This window comes from Microtus oregoni, unplaced genomic scaffold, assembly GCF_018167655.1.
Source record: "Microtus oregoni isolate MIOR12 unplaced genomic scaffold, Mior012 000072F_ref0000427, whole genome shotgun sequence".
In the NCBI taxonomy this organism is placed as follows: Eukaryota; Metazoa; Chordata; class Mammalia; order Rodentia; family Cricetidae; genus Microtus; species Microtus oregoni.
Window position 1 is genome coordinate 7,945,477 of NW_024543979.1, and position 17,034 is coordinate 7,962,510.

At 47.0% G+C, this 17,034-nt stretch overlaps 1 protein-coding gene across 2 annotated transcripts in view; it reads right to left on the reverse strand.

Annotated features, from left to right (window-relative positions):
- Positions 1-16,762, reverse strand: part of Tgfbr3 (transforming growth factor beta receptor 3) — a 173,159-nt gene extending 156,397 nt beyond the window's left edge. For both annotated transcript variants that reach the window (XM_041642150.1, XM_041642148.1), the window contains exon 1: positions 16,457-16,762. The gene's annotated coding sequence lies outside the window, so the exon portion shown is untranslated. The remainder of the gene's footprint in view (positions 1-16,456) is intronic.
- Positions 16,763-17,034: the final 272 nt, after the last annotated feature.

Below are 17,034 nucleotides of genomic sequence, written 5' to 3' on the forward strand. Positions count from 1 at the left end.
AAAAGCTGCATCACTCAGGTACCCAGAGAGGGAGGGTGGGGGAGTGGATCTGGATGAGAAATCTCTGAAACCATATCTAAGCACCATTGATACCCAGCAAATATTTACAGCCACTGTGTGCCAGGCAAACCGGTCTGATGCCAAAGGTGTGGCGGTATAAAAAGGGCCCAAGCCTCTGCTTGGTGGGGTTTTGTTGGGGCCAAATAAAAGCAACGTCATTTGCTTTTGGGGATAAGACATTTAATTTCTCAGCACCGTTTCTTCTGTCCACAGACTGTTATTACTATTTGTCCTGCACCAGATAATAGAAGTATAGTGGCCAATGAATCGAGAGGTATGCTTTTACACTTACGGATTTACAGTATGGCAAACAGGCATATAGTCACAAACATGGAATTACACAGTATGGAAAGAATTATAAAGGAAGGACTCTTAGGAGACACATATCTTAAATTATTGGGCACAGAAAGACACTGAGTGAGTACCCTTATTTCACTTTTGTTATTATGATAAAATACTTGGATTTCAGCTCACGGATCCAAGTTGCAGGCCCTGACAGTCATAGGGTCACGTGCTTGGAGACAGCCAGTCACGTCACATCCATCAAGAGCTGAGCAGATTAAATGAACGTTTGCTTGCATGGATTGCTTTTGTTGTGCTTACACTGCTCAGGGGCATGGAACAGTGCTGCCCAAATTCAGGGTGTCTTTCCATCTCAGTTTACCAATTATGAAAACCCCCTCTGTTCCGGGCTGAGCAGGGGCTGTGAGGGGTGGGAATTCAGGAGACTAGGGACCAGGAGCCAGGGGCCCACAAGGCTGTGGGTGAGCCACATGGAGGGAGAAAGAGGGAGCCTCATCAGTTCATGTTAATTGCCAAGAACTGGAAAACTGTGAGCACCAAACACTGCTCCTTTCTCCACCAAGGGTTTAATCAGGCATACCTGGGTTTTTAAGGATATAATAGGGTTTAGTCCTAAGAAAACCAAAAGTGCTAAGGCCAGGTACATTGATGTTCTTAGCCCAGAGAGAGAGAGAGTGGGCCAAGGTGGGGTGGGGTCCCCATAGATTTCCCATTGGCTTAGAACGTCTGGAAAAGCCAAGGATGATCTTGAACTCCTAACAGTCCTTCTGCTTCTACTTCTCAAATGCTAAGAGGACAGGGGCTCTGAGGATGTCCTGTGTGAGTGCAGGGGAAGCCCAAAGGCTCCATTCTGAGTTTGCTTTCCATCCTTTTGTCTGACCTGCTCTGAGAATGTCAGCTGATCTCATGCCCTCTGGTAATCCCTGCAGTCTGTTCTACATAGAACATCTCAGGGCCCTTCCTCCTCCTCCTATGGACCCTGCAGCTTGTCTGTGTTCAGGCTGTACTGATCCACTTTGTACTGGTTAGTTTTAACTGTCAACCTGCCACAATCTGGATCACGTGGGAAGAGAGTCTTTATGGAGACTTGCCCACACCGTGATGGCCTGTGGGCGTGCACTTGTCTGTGAAGGGTTTCTCTTTTCTCTCTCTCTTTTCTTTAATGCTGAAACTTAGCACATTCCACACCAGGGCAGGCATAGAGTCAAAGCCGCAGGCATGGCTTGTCACCCCACGGAGCCTCACCTGGTGAAGAAAAAGAGGACGATGACCAATAAGAAGAGTCATCCATGGCCTCAGACAGGGAAAGCCCAGAATGGTATAGAAGATGAGCTGCTGCTTGAGAGATGGGTTCCTGACACAGCCAACAATTCAGCTATCAAATCCCACTTCAATGCCAGCCCCGATCCAGCCACACTATAACCTCATCACTAACAAACTTGGGGCCTGTGTCAATGTCCTGGACACACACAACACTGTCTGGAATACCCACATGGCCACCTGGAGAAGAAGCTGCTACAGGAAGACTGTTTAGATGATGTCTCTGGTCTGCTCAGGAAGGAAGGAAAACACACTACCCAGAGGAAAGCAAATGGGGAGAGATGTCCCAAGGCTAAAGACCACAGACTGATTTCTCAGCCACACTCGACACAGTTGTTGTTAGTGGTTAAAATATGCACAAGACTTCAGTAGGCAAACTACCAGTGAAAAGCATAGATACTAATTTATGGAGAGTTATTAATTTTGAGATAAGACTTTATTTCCTAGAATTCAAAAATTCTATCAGCAAAAGAACACAGCTGGGCATAGTGACACGGGCCTTTAATCTCAGCACTTGGGAGGCAGAGGTGGTGGATCTGTGTGAGTTCAAGGCCAGTCTGTTCTACAGAAGGTTTCAGGCCAACCAGGGCTACACAGTGAGACCCTGTCCTGAAAAAGGAGAAGAGGAGGAGGAAGAGGAAGGGGCAAGAGGAAGAAGGAGGGTGAGAAAGAGGAAAAAGGTGGACAAAGAAGAGAAAGAGAAGGAGGAAGAAGGAGGAAAAAGGAGGAAGAAAGAGATGGAAGAGGAAAGACAGAGAGAGAGAGAGAGAGAGAGAGAGAGAGAGGTGCTAAAGAGTTGATTCCCAGGACCCACATCAGATGGCTTACAATAATCACCTGTAACTCCAGCTTCAGCGGATCCTATACCTCTGGCCTCCATGGGCAGCTTCACTCAGTAGCACATATCCATACTGAGACATGCACAAGATAGCAGGAGAGAACTCCTAAAAGTCCCCTCTGACCTCCACATGGCTACTATGGGTGTGTGCACATGCACACACACACACACACACACACACACACACACACACACACACACTAAGTGAATAAAGTAATAAAAGAGTCTTGAGCCAAGCAGGCATGATGGGTTAAATCCTAGCATTCAAGAGGCTCTAGTTTGCCTTCTATGATAGGGAAGACTATCATAATTCAAGACCAGCCTAATCTATGCAGCCATGTCTAAGTCAGCCAGAGCTACACAGGGGGATGTTTTCTCAAATCAACAAGAAAAGACACAAGCTCTAACACCCCTCACAACTGCTTGTGAAGCTGCTCCCAATAGAGGAGCTGCTGCCTGGACATGGCTAAGGCAGGGATCTGTACATACTTCTTCTTCTACCTTCTGGTTCTCAAATCTTCAGAAGTTTAAGCAGGGGACTGTGGAACTCTGCCTGTCAGGGCCAATAAACCAACCAAACTATTCAGAATGAGGAGCCAGCTGTCATCAAGAGGGTTTAGTTACAAAGCTGCAAGGGATTCCATCAAGGTTCAGTGTAGTGCACATTTCCAACTGCGAGTCTCCTCTTTCCCCATTGAACAAGCTGTGACAGGAGTGGGTATTCTAGTTTGTCTTCTGCTGTGATAAAACACTGGCCAACAGCAACCTAGGGAGGGAAAGGTTTATTTGACTTTCAGGTTACAGTTCATCACTGAAGGAAGCCAAAACAGGAACTCTAGGCAGGAGCTTGAAGCAGAAACCACTGAGGAATGCTGCTTACTGGCTTGCTCTCTGTGGCTTCCTCAACCTGCTTTCTTCTACAGTCCAGGCCTGCTCAAGGATGGCACCACTCTCCGTGGCCTGGTCCCTTCCACATCAATGCCAATCAAGAAAATGCCACAGACCTACCCACAGGCCCACGTGATAGAGGTGATTATTCACTGTGGTTCTTCCAAGGTGAGGAAGTTTGAATAGGAATGGCTCCCCTGGATCATATATTTGAATGCTTAGTCATCAGGGTGTGGCACTATTTAAGGATTAGAAGGATTAGGAGGTGTGGCCTTGTTGGAATAGGAGTGGCCTTGTTGGAGGAGTGTGTTTGAGTTTTCTTTGAAAAATTCGAGGTGGGCTTTGAGGTTTCAAAAGCCCATGCAAGACCCCGACTTTCTCTCTATCTCTCTCTTGGCCTATGGATCAGGATTCAGCCCTCAGCTACTGCTCCAAAGCCATGTGTGCCAACATGCTCCAGATATTGTTATAAGAATCGCCTTGGTCATGGTGTTTCTTCACAGCAATAGTCACTGAGTGACCCCAGTCTGTATCAAGTTAAACTAAAACCAAACCAACCAGCATAAGAGAATAGCTCAATGGTGAGGCTCGGGCCTGTAACATGCTTAAGACCCTGGGGCAGATCGCTAGCACTACAAAAAGAAAATGACACTATTATATACGTTACAATAGGAAATTTATGGAAGGCCAGGATTTGTTAGAACATTTCCAGGAATGAATGACCAGCAAACCAGGAGCAGCTGCAAGAAAGAACTCTTGAGTATGCTCAACAGGGCAGAAGGCAAGAGTTCTGCCATCCAAGGGTCTCACAAGGCATTCTGGGCTTTAACTTTCTTCATCCTTAATATGAATAGGTTAAATAAAAACTCTTTTCTTCTATCCCTCCCGTAGAGTTGTCATTGTGACTCACAGCTGACGGGAGTCCCTCACAGAAAATGAACTCCCGTGCATTCTTGTGGAAGATTCAAATGCCTTGCTGTGCACAGGCCAGCAGGATCACAAACCATCCACAGCAAACGTCCAACCTCACAAACAGCACCAAGGATGACACTGTTACTACGCTCACTGTTTATCTAGAACTTATGTGAACAAAGATGCCTTATGCTCCCAGCAACGCAAGCATTTAAATCCAACTTCTGCCAGACATGCTCATTTTGTTTATTTTTATTATAAAGGATATATAAATAGTTGTTTTTTAAATTAAAACTACCATTTTATGCTAGTTTTCAAAGTCTAAGAACTACCCATTCCACCCTCCTATTCTAAAAACCACATACAATTAATCCTATCCTTGATATCCTTCCTATGTGTAATGTATTTTTTGTTACCTACTTCGAGCCAACTCAGCGTTAGAGATGGATCATACCTACTGCAGTCTCTTACAGATAGGCAGATTGAGAACTCAGAAGGCTCCATGACTGGTCCTCTACTTCTCCCAGACTGCTTTCCAGCTACAACTGTCCCTGAGTGTGTGCCTTAGCCTGTTCCTATGCGCATCCTGCCTGACTTTCTTCTCTGACCCCACATAGCATCCCAGTGATTCTCTCAACCACCCACAGAGATGGATGCTTCCTTTAAGTTGCTAAGCAACCCCAAGGTCACCAGCTAAGCAGCCCTGGACCAGAATTTGAGCCCAAGTCTGTCTAAATCCACAACCCATGCTCTTAGCCACTATAAACAGGAGCTGTGCCAGAAATAGCTCACAATCAAGGAGAAAAAAAGAAAAGGAAAGAAAGGGCCTGTGCAGGTTCCTATATCACTGTGGACATTGGCCAGGGACAAGGGACAGCTCCTAGCTGACGAGGGCTGACACAGGGGCAAGTTACTTTGTTTTGAAGTCAGCATGGCAAGGTCTGGCCAGCAGTTTTGTGTTGCTTCATTCATTAACTTAACAAACATTTAGAAGTAACAATGATGTGTTGGACGCTGGCTCCAGGAGATAAGCACAGGTTAGCAACGCTCTATGGATTCTACCTTCTAGTGGGGAACAGAAGGCAAGGTCTGTGAAGGGTTAAAGACACGCTGAGTTTGTTTTAGACAAGTCAGGGAAGCCCTCCCAGGTGAGGTGGCAGTTAAGCAGAGGATAGAGAAACACTGTGACAATCTAAGAAGGGTTGAAACTTCACTTCAAATTAAAGATGGGGGTAGGTGAGAAGGGAGGCTTACTGCCTAGCCTGACAACTTGAGTTCGATCCAGGAGCCAGAGAGAACCAGCTTCTACAAAGTTGTTTTTTTACCTCTCCCCCACATAGGCACATAAATAAAACACAATAAAAATGAATCTTTAAAAAAGTTTCCTAAGATGGTAAAAACTGGGTATTGTGGTACATATGTGTAATCCCAGTGTACAAGAGGTACATGCAGAAGGTTCTTGAGTTTGAGTCCAGCCTGGGCTACATGAGATGGTAATTTAATTTCCTTCTATGTCTTTCTTGCCTAAAGTAGGACATTTCTTTTCAAAGAAAATAGTACCAAAAACAAACAAACAAACAAAAAACAACCACTCAAGAGACACAAGGTCTGGCTGTCTCCAAGCTATTGTAGCCCCAGGCAGGGCAAATCTGGAAAGTCCTGTGAACTGCCAACAGGATGAGCTCAGAGCCAAAGGAGGATGTCAGGGCCACGATGAAGCTCTGCCTTCGGCTCTGCCCACCCTCTCCCAGAGCCCCTTCCTCCAGTGCTGTGTTTATTTTTCACCTTTTTAGCAGAATGGGTTAAAGGACAAACCACAGGCAGAGGGAAACCACAGCCTGTGCCTGATGGAGTGAAATGGGAATCTCCCCAAACCACTTGTACGGCAGGGAGAGCCGTCAGTGTTCTAGCCCATGTGGTCTTCAACGCGGCTGTGAAAAATCAGATTCTCCATCTTCCAGCAGGAGTGTATACCGGACCAGAGCTATCCAAAAATCAGCAAAGGCCTGCATCTTCTAGTTAAATTAATCTTACAACAAACGTTGCAGTTCTGAAGGACTTGCTCCTCGCCGGTCGGCCACTGCTTCACACACAGGAATGCAACAGGGAAGAAAATGTGCGAATTCCGACCCCAGGAGGCTTGGAGACAGAGCGTGAGCATGACACACACTGTATGTGGGGTGGAGATACATGCTAAGACGATGAAAGCAGAGAAGGGGAAAGGAAGCATGCGTGTGAGTCTTCCACTTGTTTCTTTGTTTTGACCAAGGATCCACAGAAGTGAGCTTCAGATACCTAGGAGAACAGAATGTTTTCCAAAAGACCCATTTATTAAAGGCTTGGTTCCCCATAGGAGCACCACAAAGAGCAGTAAAGCCTTCAGGAAGGAGGTTACCTAGTGAGAGGCCTTAGACCATTGAGGGCAGGCACCTGAAGAGGTGGCGAGACCCCAGCCTTTTATTTCTTGCCTAGACATAAGGTGAGCAATGTTGTTGCCATACTTCCCGCCGTGTGCTACCTCACCACAGACAGCAGGGCCAGCTCTGAACAAGACCCTCCAAACTGTGAGCCAAGAACCTTCTCTCTTTATTAGGACCATCTCAGGTACGTGGCTGTGGTGATGAAAAGATGACTGAAAAGCTCAATGTTGATCCAGGAAAGTCCTCAGGAAGAAAAGCCAAAGCAATGAAAGTTTCTCATGAGCTATTGAGAGACGACATCTCCAAGACAAACATGTGAAGAGCTAGGGACAGAGAGAGCCTGGAAGGGGGAGCTGGGAACGCTAGACAGGTGGTGACAGAAGGACCTGGGTGTGGGCACACGTGGCACACTGGGGAAACACCATGAGGTTCACAAGAAACAGAGGGAGGAGGCAGAGAAGTGGCTGAAAGTTACTGACCATGCAGTCCACGCTACGGAGAACAGAGTCACAGGGGCCGCACAGAGCAAGAGGCACAGATGGGCCTAAGAAGATGGCGGTGACAGATGTAGACACCACGAAAATCAGCTCGGTGATGATGGGAATAGCCCAGGGTCTGGGAAGTCCTGGGGGTGGAGGAGAGAGTGTCATCTGCGGAGATTTGCTGAGTTAAGACCACATCCATGGACCGGGGGAAGAAAAGCAAGACCGAGACACTAGCTTGGTTTCTGGTGCCATTGCTGACGTGAAGAGTGAAAAAGAGAAAACTGTGGGTCACAGAATAGCACAGTACACTAGAAGGAGGGTTTAATTTAACAAGAAGACCTGTTTGAACCACATGAGACTACCTCCGGCCGAGTCTAAACGAGAGAGCCAGACGTTTGTAGAATAGATATGGCCATTGAACTTAGAAATATGAACACTTAAATGTAGGCTGAGAAGAAGAAAGAAGGGATGAGGAAAGAGCTAACAGTTCTGATGTCCCCACCAAAACTTACGCTGAAATTTAATCACTATATGAGGGATCAAGAGATGGCAATAAAGTGAGGTCGTCAAGCGAGGGCCCTGACCCTGACTACAGCTTTCCGCAGAGAGACACCTGAGCTGGGACACTCTGTTTCCCCTCCTGCCCGCTGGAGATGCTGTGGAGCCCACCAGCAACAAGCGCCTTATCACCATGGTCTCCCAGCCAGAAGCATGAACTGAGCAAACCTTCATTCTGTATAAATCACTAGGTCTTAGAAATTCGGTTGTAGCGACAGAAAATGGGTTAACGCTAAAGCTACACACAGGGGCTCAGTACTGAAAGGGAAGCCTGAAGAGAGGTCAGGAACTCAACAGAGAAGACAGGAGAGCTGGTTCTGAGAAAACCACAGAAGGGAACATGGAGGGAAGAGAAGAGCAGAAGCAAGCAGCAGGCTGGGACAGTATTCTGATGAGCAACACACTGGGTGTGAGCAGAAAAGAGGTTCATGGCCACCTGGGTCTCCTGAGCCCACTGATCCTACAACCAGCAGCAAGCTCTCCAACACAACTAGCAGCTGGGCTTGCGTTGTAGTTCAGTTGACAGAGTGCTTGCCTAACGCAAAGTCCTGGGTTCAAGTCCCAGCACCACATTAACCAAGCCTGGTGATGCATGCCTGTAATCCCAACATCGGGGAGACCAGAAGTTTAGATCATCCTCTGCTACACTTGACTTTGAGGCCAGCCTGAGAGATGTGAGCCCCTGTGTTCGGAAAGAAAGGCAAAGCTAGGGGCTGGAGAGATGGCTCAGCAGTTAAGAGCACTGACTGCTCTTCCAGAGGTCCTGAGTTCAATTCCCAGCAACCACATGGCGGCTCACAACCATCTGTAATGAGATCTGGTGTCCTCTTCTGGCCTATAGGCAGGATACTGTATAAATAAATTAATTAATTAAAAAAAAAGAAAGGCAAAGCTAGCTGTGTCTGCCCAGTGTGAAGGACGATGTGTTCGTGGCATCATCTAGCTACTTACACATCCTGTCTCCCTCATCTTCTCACTCTTGGGTCCCACATTTCCTCCCCCAGCTTCCTATACCGCTGAGCCTAGAAACTACAGGAAAGAATGGGGAAAGTGCATGGAACACTGTGGGACCTTGCACACTACCTTGGCACTGTGAGGACAGGAAAACACCAGCTGGGTCCCAGAACCCCTGACACCTTAGAACCTCCGAAAAGCTGCCTAGCTGCTTGCTCTTCTGTTCTCTGAGAAACACGGGAACCAAACGTTGATCCTAAACTTGTTTCTAATTTCTGGTACAGAGGAGCACTTGAGGGGCATCTGAAAGCGAGCAGAAAACCCAGCAGATTCCCGAAGGCATGTAGCGACGTTCCTTTGTCTTTTCCACTACAACGACAGCCCCACACCCAGGTGGTCATTTTTATTGGCTTAATTTTGGATATCTGTGCATGTGGAGGGGGGAGAGGTGCATAACTCGAGCCAGATGCTTTTGGAGAACAGTGTCATCTTTGGGATCCTAAGAGTTGCCAGCTGTAGCCTCACAACCTCAGCAAGCCTTACAGCTCCTGCCTGCAGACCTCCTGACTTGCTAGCAGTCCCATCCTGTGACACAACAGGGAAGCTTTCTCCAGCCACCCCACCCCTTCTCCCAGCCTCCTGGGCCAGTTAAACTCCAAAGAATCCTGCTCTGAGTTCAACGAGCCCCCATTCAAACCCTATTCAGCAAGGTTATCTATCTGAGACGTTTTCTGGAGGCGTTTTCAAGAACTTAGCAGAACTCCTTCTAAAGGAAATCTCTTTCTTTAAGCCCACACACTGCATCAAAATAAAACCGTGAACAGACACTCTAGCAAAGGAGACACAGATGCCACAAACTGAGAAGCCATCAGCGCGGAATACGGCACATAGGGCCCTCCTTCCTGGGCTGCTGTGGAAAACATCAGGAACCCAATGACCAGGCTGCAACTGCAGTTAATAATGAGTAGACAGGGTACAGCCCTCTCATCCCAAAATGGGCTGTTACTCATGCAGGATTCATGGTTCAAAAGGCATGTTACGGATATATGACCATAACCCTCTCTCTAAAGTCATAAAACTAAAACAAAGGAAGGAAGGAAGGAAGGAAGGAAGGAAGGAAGGAAGGAAGGAAGGAAAATGAAGAGGGACGTCTGGCCGAAGAGGCCTTGGCAGAAAGAGGTAGACCCCAAGAGTCAAGCAGCACATTCAGAAGATGAGAGACTTCTCCCCACACAGAGAAGGCCTGTACTGCATTGATGCTCAGCCCACGTTATGACTCAACGGTGTTTTCCCTCCCAGTCAAACCGAGTTTGTCAGCCCACTGTACAAAGCCATGCAAGAGAAAGAGGCCCGTACCCTTTCTGGATACTAAGAAGTCTCTGTGTTTGAGTGTTTTGTTTTAAAAGAATAAAAGCCACAAAAGAGATAACTCCCCATAACAGAGTGAGGATTGCACCATGATATTTATTTAGGCTTTGTGTCAAAGTGTCTCGCCTCAAATAACCTTCCCAATGTGAAAGGGGAAAAAAGTCATATTCTGCTCCGGCGATTACTGCGCAGTTAGACAATTATGAAGTGAAATCTGCAAACAGTCACCAGCATGGTGTTGTATCCAAGGGCCAACATCATACTGTCAAAACACATAAATTGCTAAAGACGCTAACAGGGTGACAGAAGCCAGAGGGACTCGTCACACACAAAATGGAATTAAGTATTCATCAAGTTTCCATGAAAAAAAGCTAAAGAAGAAAAAAATAAAAAGAAATCCAACATTCTGCCAGACCCTCCACATGGGCCATCAGTGTAGCACTTCGGCTCCCAGGGCAATCTGATCGACAAGAAAGGTCCAAGGATCCATTCCCAGGCTGCTTTCTAGAGAGGTTTATTTTGTTGTTGTTTTCTCCAGGAATTAATCAAGGGAAATGTGTTTTCACAAACGGTCCTTCTGTAATTTTATACTAAAACCCGACCTTCGACATACGCCAGAGAAATGAACTATTTGTCGTTCTCGGTGTGAGCAGGACCCAGCTCTGCAGGCCCTCCTGGCCCAGGGAAATAGACATTTTTGTATTATCCTTTCTTAAAGCCTGAAGAGGGATCCAGTATTTCTGATTTAATCTAAATGATTAGTCTGGTGACATCAAATCTGAAATAAAAATGAAACTTGCTCACCGTCACATGTCACTCGAGAGTCCTTTGCCCAGATTTGGGAGACGGTTTTGATTTTTTTTTTGGGAGGGGGGTTGTTTGCTTGTTTATTTGGTTTTTGTTTGTTTTTGTTTTTTAAGACAGGGTCTATGTAGCCAGCTGGCCTCAAACTCATTGTGGATGTTAAGTTGATCTTGAACTCCTAATTCTTCTGCCTCTACCTCACAAGAACTATGGTGTATGCTGGGCTAACAGCATACACAAGTGCACACATATACACACCACACACGCACACACACACACGTGTGCACGGGCAAACACCATATGATAATTCTCATCAGCAGATGCACTCAGATAGCCTAAAGGTATAGTTCCAGGCCTCTGCTGCAGGATCTTCTTAAATACAGACTCCATGCCTCATAACTAGTTGTTAACCTGTATCAGCCTCCATCTCTGTTCTGAAAAAATGAAGGGGAAAATTGCAGAATGAGGTACAAACAAGAGTAGCCTCAGGCAGAATTTATATGAATACTGCATCCAAACAAAAATATTACACTCTTGAGAGAGCTGGAGATCCAAATAACTGGTCCCTAAGGTGGAGGGGGAGCATGCTTGGAGATCCATGCTGAGTCCAAGTAAGTCACTTAACAAGTAAACTGTGATTTCAGCACTATAAAGACAAGACATCTAGAGATAGACAGGGCCCAGGACATGGACCCAGATTCTTTCTGTACAGTTTCTCTAGGTGGTTGGTTTATGTCATCCGGACTAGAAACTGAACAGGTTAACAACAGTTTGTTTTGACAAAATGCTACAAAGAAGCGGTGTTATTTCACACGTGAGGTTGGAAGACAAGGAAACCAGAACTTCCTGTCATCACTGGGCTTGCTTCCACTGACACAGACGCCTCGTTGAATGTCACTCATTGATGTGTTGCTCAAATTCTAGTCGGTCTTAATACTAAAAACCCCGAGTCAGATATATGAGTCAATGCTGGAGGATCAGAGAAGCAGAGTGGTCCAGGGAGTTCTTACCTCTCCCAATGCTCGACCAAATGGGAGATCCTGTCCTCAGACTGTCTCCTCCTCAGACTCCTCCTGCCTTCTAGTCCTCTCTCTGTCCAGCCATGTCACTCCTGTCTCCACCTCCCTAGTGCTGGGATTAAAGCCATGCACCACCACTGCCCAGCTTCTACTGGCTTAGCTCTACACTCTGATCTTCAGGCAAGCTTTATTTGTTAAATCACAAATAAAATATCACTACACTGGTGTTCCTTATTTGGGGGTGGGGTCTCAAATGCATAAGGCCGCAAACCCCAGCTCTTCAACAAAACAATCACAATAGTAACAATAAATGTTTCCACATAACCTAGGCTGGTTTTCATATTCCCAACAGTCCACACTTCTGAGGAAGTGAAAAATTACTTTTGAGTTAAAGACCTCTAAGAACATGAACCTAACCAGACATGTAAACTTCAAAAAACAGTTAAGGTTTTTGAATGTGAGAAAAAAAATCAATGTTTGAAAGCATAAGAAAATAAGGAACTGGCTGAAATAGCTATTAAGATTCTTATTTAAAACTGCCTGCGGTGGAAAGGCTGTCCTCCATTAACCAATAAATGTAGCCATCATCATTTTCCATCCAGTAGCCCTGAGACTATAGAAAATACACATTAAAATGACTTTTAGAGGTGCTGGAACAATGGGCACATAGCAACAGGCATAGTCTGCACTCAAAGGACACAGGGTGGCTCACCAACATCTGCAACTCCAGTTCCAGGGGATACATCACCCTCCTCTGACAACCAGGCATGCACAAGGTTCACATACATGCATAGGGCAAATGTGTGTGCATGCACATGTGTACATGCACACACCCCAAAAAAGGAAATTTAATGATTTGTCAAGAACAGGGTTAATTCAAAACAACAAAAACACGGGGGTGATGTGTGTGCTGTAGTAACATTACCACTCACCTGCCCACTCTAAAGTCTACCTGTCTGTCCTTAGGTGTAAAACACCTTTCACAGACTCGTAGAATTTTAAGACCACTTGAGAACTAAAAGAAGCCAGAAGTGACTCCACAGGACTTCCCTGGGCTTTTAGGCAGGCAGACTGATTGATTGATTGATTGATTGATCGATTGATTGATCGATTGATTGACTGGATTTGGTTTTTTCGAGACAGGGTTTCTCAACAGCCCTGTCTGTCCTGGAACTCACTCTGTAGACCAGTCTGGCCTCAAACTCTGCCTGCCTCTGTCTCCCAGATGCTGGGATTAAAGGCGTACATTACCACAGCCTGGCTGGCAGGCAGATTTTTATAAATTAAGTTTGTATGCAAAAGGAAAATATTAATTCCTCTCAGTATTAAAAAAGAAGGAGACAACAGTTTCCTTCCAGCAAGCTACTTTTGCCACGTGTATGCTCTTCTGTGAGAAAGCCTTGGCATCCTCAGACCATTGTGACCCCGGCTATCAGAAGACGTTATTCTAATTTCCCGAACTCCAAAGCCTGGAAACAGGGACTGATTAGAGGGGGGAGGGGCTGATAAACATTTGTGAGATGAGTAAAGTAGATCAAAGAATGGAAGACTAACGGAGACCCTGGAAAACCGCGAGTCTGTAGTGTCAAATGCAGGCTGCGAGCTAGAAAAGTGGCTAAATTCTAAAGTGATGTAAAATAGGTCCCATTTGACCCTAACAGCTAATATAAAGTTAAACCTTTAAAATAAGATACACAAAAAACAAGACCTGCCAACGGAACTACAAAGACGGAAAACTTTTACTTAATCAAAAATACTCAGTTTGACTGACTTACTAGCATGTTAATTCTTAGGTATTTTATAAGCATATTTACAGGCCACAGACATCTGTACTTACACAGGATAAGATTTTTCAGTACTGACACACAGGTAAAGGACACTGATCCAAAAATCCAACATCCAAAATGTTCTGAAATCCAAAACTTTCTCAGGACAAACATGACCCCCACAAGTGGAAAATTTACACTGATCTTGTGTAAGTAGCCAGAGTAATAATAGAACTACACTAAAAACATCGTATGGAACTACCTTTATGGTCTATATGACACCCAAATTATGTTTGGATTTGGGTCACCTCTCCCAAGAGATCAATATGTATATGCAGATATGAAATCCAGCGCCCTTTTACCCCACCCCCACCCCCAAGCACTTTTGCTCAGAGAACCCAACGTGTATTGACACAAACGTATCTAGAGAATACACAGCTATGTTAAAGGAACATGGGATAATGAGGTCACTCTTACTATCTCGAATTTGGAAGGTGATAATGAAAGATAATGAAGACGGTACTGAATTTATCAGCCTCCCCAAGAAGTTCATTTATGCAGTTTTATACATGAGACAAATAGGGGTCACTACGAAAGGATTCACAAATGGATCTCTTTGGGTTGCCAGTTCTCCTAAACAACCTGAAATATTATTCAAACAACACAAAATTTTACAGGCACACATCTCAAGGAAAGCAAACTAGAAGAAAAAAAGAGAGAGAGAGAGACCCTACAAGCCACTGTAAACACATTTAACATTCAAGCCCAGACCTCAGGGTCATCCTGCTTTTAACCAGTTTAAATTAAACCCATCCCTCCACAGAAAGCAGCTTAGTTATTTTGCTAGATAAAGCTACAACATTTTCCATTTCTGAAATATATAGTACATACAGTAAAGCAAGTTTAGGTGCCTGCAGGACATCAGTAAGTACGCTACGCTCCCTCTACTGGCCAATGTTAAAAAGAACAATGAATTTCCCAGGGGATTGGCCTTTGAAGTGCTGGGGTTCAAAACACTGTTGATGACTTTATCTTTTTTTAATGTATATCTCTTACCCAATAGCTAAGCAAAGCTGATGTGGGGTGGTCATATTCCATCACAATAGAAATTTTAAAGTTAACAGCAATGCCAAGAGTAAAAAAATGTGCTGAAGCCTTGAAATGCTAAACAATGCAGAATCCAAGCCAAAAGCGGGGAACATCAAGAAACAAGAGCAACATCCTCTAGCTGACACAATTGCATGAAATCAACTCCTCCTTAATGGCCCTTCAGGGGGTAAGAATTATTTCCCTACCTCCTGCGCCAACCTCAAGCTGCTTCCTAAGGAAGCCTAGTGGCCTTGATCAACAACGTATGGTAGATTAATAAAAGCAAGGATTAACACGAGTCGGGGTTCTATTTATAATTATCTAGAGCCAGGCTCAGGGGAGCTGGGCTTTGGCCCCTGCAAAGGTCGTGTATGATCACCTAAATTAATCACAGATAATTAGTATTTCAAAAGATGTATTCAACTCAAACAGGAAGCTAAGCAAGACAGAGGGCCAAAGACTTACTGCCGCTTGCTGCTTCCCGCCAGGACCAGGGCAGCTCTTGGATTAAAACTAACAGAAAGCTGTTATATCCCCTTGGGCAAGTGACTTGGCCTCTAGCGCCTACAGTCTGGCACGCGAACTGTAAAATGGGTCTACTAAAATCACAAGATTTTAACCAGAGTTGGTGTGGTACTTAAGCCTGACTGCTGCCTTGGAGACATTATGGAGCACACAATAGTGAACCCATACACTCCCGTTTTATTACCCCAAAAGAACCAGCTGAGTTCTCCCTGAAGTAGCCAACTACGGTCTAAACGACCATTCCAAGGATATTAAAGGATCACGATATGGTGTGTTTTTTGTTTTGGTTTGGGTTTTGTATGTTGGAAACTTCTATCAAGCCTTTCAGTTCTGCGAAGGAAGAAGAAACTTTAAAACGCCTGATTCCCCATCTCCATCTGTCACTCGCTGGATCCCTCACCGCAGGGCGCAGCACGCGGCGCTAACACCTGTGCACCGCTCTGCGCGGTCCTCGTCCTGAACATCTGTGCACTCCTGCAGCCTCAAAGCCACCCTGCAGGACCCGGTCCCCTCTGCCCTTAGCTAGCGAGTGGGGCGACTGTTGGCACCCACATCTAAGCCGCCAGGTTCTACTCTGCCGAGGTAGTTCAGGCTTGGCACGCAGGCTGTCTGCACTTCTCTCCGGGTGCCATAAAGTGGAACAAATGCCCTAATAAGCGCAACTCTGCAAGCCGATTCTTCTAGCAACATCCAAGAGTCCCGAGTTTGTGCCAACCAAGTTCACACACCGAGAGAACCTCTAACATCAACGGGAGCGAGGCTGGGTTAACCCGGGCGTCCTCCCCGCGTCAGGGCGCGGCCGGCAGGGACCCGGGGCTGGCTTGGGCGCGCGTGTCCTGCGACCGCGGCCTCTGCTATCCATCACGGTCGAGTGCCCACCCACGCTGTCACGCGCCGGGAGGGCAGTGGCCTGTAAGCCCCGCACTGGACTAGGAAACCGCGGAGAGAAATAGCGAAGGCGGCGGTGGGGAGCTCCTCCCCGGCGCTGCCCACTCGGGACCGCCGCGGATCCCTTTTCCGCTCAGCGTCAACCCGGCCGGATCAAAGCCAGGTCCCGAGCTCGAGGTCCTGGGTGGCCGGAGCAATCCCTAGAAGCAACAGCGCACAGACTGCACAGCAGGGAACCAGGCGCAGAGCCCGCACGTACCTCGTCGGCTGCGTGTCCGGGAACCGATCGTCCGCCGCGAAGTGGGGGAGCAGCCGAGACGAGTCCCCGTGCCCTGCGTGCGCAGGCGGCCGCGAGTTCAGCAGGCGCAGCTCAACTGCGCCATCCGGACCCCGCCGGGGACTTTCACCTCCTGCCGGGAGCTCGCGGAATAGCGCAGCGAAAGTGGCCTGGCAGGACAGCAGCCCGCTTCCCCCTCGTCCCCCTCTCTCTCACTGCCAGGGAGGAGGAAAGTGGCGCTCAGCGTCCCCGAAACCCTGGCTCACCCCCATCAGGCCCTTGCGGCGCCCTCGCTCGGCCGCGCACACGCGCGGGCGGGGTCGGGCGCGCAGCCACAGCAATCAGCGCATAGGGGGAAGGGCGCCGCGGGCCGCGGGGGCTCGGCCGCCTAGAAACTCCTCCTTCTGCCCCTCCTCTCCTGCTGATGGATGAGCCCAGAGAGCCTGCTCTAGCCTGTGCGTCCCTTCGGGCAGAGAAGTCTGAAAGCTGAAAGAAGGGAAAGGAAGTCGGGGAGCAGCCCGGGATGAGGTGGCGGGTGGGGAAAGAGTGGGGAACCGGTA